Genomic DNA, 1,991 nt, shown 5'->3' with positions numbered 1-1,991 from the left:
TATATATATATATATATATATCTTTTGACAGTATCAGATATCATACAAAATATCATACATTAGTTCTTAAATATGTATATAAAATAAATATGTATATAAAATTTTATATATGTATGTAAAGTTATATATATTAAACTATTTATATATACTGTATATGTGTGTGTGTATAAATTAATAAATAAATAAATTAGATAGAAAATATCTAAAATAAATATATATACATATATTTGTCTGTCTACAAAATGCTTATAATATATAATAATATTTTACATATAGTGTTATATAGCACCAGAATCATAAGCTCGAATAAGTATCTTTGGATAAAAAGAGCTGCATGAATTAATGTAGTTTGAAAAAGCTTCATTCTGATTAGACTAGTTCTCATACTGTTGCTCAAATATGGGGGCTTTATGATCTAATTCAGCATAGTGAACTGAACATCTTGTTTTAATAATAAGTTTCATTAAGCGCTCTGATCTTCTGCAGTTTCACCCAGACTCAGTTCTGATGGGAGCGTGGATGGTGAGCGATGTGTGGGACCGGAGCGGAGATCTCTCTGAGATACTCTGAGGGCAGTGCTGGATCAGGCCAGACAGGCTGGGTGTGAGATCATACGGGAGGCAGCGCGTACACACTTTATCAAAAATCCTGATGTCATCGTTGAGCTCAGCGCTCATTACATCCCTCTCTCTCTCTCTCTCTCTCTCTCTCTCTCTCACTCTCACTCTCACTCTCAGGGAAATCCCCCTCTTAAATCTGCACATGGGAACATGAGAACTGAGGCTGTTGCAGATTAGCTACAAGGGCAAACTACATATTAAAATATCAAGAGTTGGCTCAGAGCTTAAGACTGCAGACATTTGATATGAGAGTCTTGGGTCCACTAGTGATTGATTTTTACTTCACTTGAAACATACACTGTAAAAAAGGTGTTAAATTACTATAAAACTGGCAATTGCATGATTTTTTTTGGACATATCATTGCAAGTACCTTGACCATGTAAATCCATTATATATTGTACAGTTGCAAATAACTGAAGAATCAGATGCACAGCAAAAAAATTATATTGTTCCTCAGCATTTATTTTTTTTTCCAGTACAAATATCTATAAATTCTTAAATCAAGATGCATTAAGTTGAGATGCAAAATGACTTAAAGGACTAGTTCACCCCAAAAAGAAAATTGGCTGAACATTTACTCACCCTCAGTCCATTCTAGATTAGTTTGTTTCTTCATCTGAACAGATTTGGAGAAATGTAGCATTGCATCTCTTGCTCACCAATGGATGCTCTGCAGTGAATGGGTGCCGTCAGAATGAGAGTCCAAACAGCTGATAAAAACATCACAATAATCCACACCACTCTCCAGTCCATCAGTTAACGTTTTGTGAAGCCAAAAGCTGCGTGTTTGAGAAGAAGATACAAATACATCATTGAAACATTTTCAAACCATTCATTCCAGCTAAAATATAGTCCATAATCCATAATAACACTTCCTCAAGTGAAAAAGTTGTCAGGAGAAGAAAACAGATCAAGCACCGTTTACATGCGAAAACAATTCTAAACAAATGTGTGGGTGGATTTTGATGTGAGACAGAACAGGAGATATCCTTTTTCCGCTAGATTTTTGGATTATGGACTCGTATTTTGTCCAGAAGCAATGGCTTAAAGTTAAAATGTCTTAACGATGGATTTGTTTCTTACAAACACACAACTTTTGGCTTCACAAGATGTTAACTGATGGACTGGAGTGGTGTGGATTATTGTGATGTTTTTATCAGCTGTTTGGACTCTCATTCTGACGGCACCCATTCACTGCAGAGCATCCATTTCTCCAACTATGTTCTGATGAAGAAACAAACACATCTATATCTTAAGTCTTAAAAATCGAATTAATTCAAAGGTAAACCTATTTTTCTTACCCAATTGGTTATTTTACTTCTCAAATAAATGTATCTTGTTTTAGAAATTTGTACTAGAAAATAAGACAA

Source organism: Sinocyclocheilus grahami, unplaced genomic scaffold (genome assembly GCF_001515645.1).
Source record: "Sinocyclocheilus grahami isolate Dianchi unplaced genomic scaffold, SAMN03320097.WGS_v1.1 scaffold347.1, whole genome shotgun sequence".
NCBI classification, from domain to species: Eukaryota; Metazoa; Chordata; class Actinopteri; order Cypriniformes; family Cyprinidae; genus Sinocyclocheilus; species Sinocyclocheilus grahami.
The sequence above is the reverse complement of the archived record's forward strand: the minus strand, read 5'-3'. Positions refer to the sequence as shown.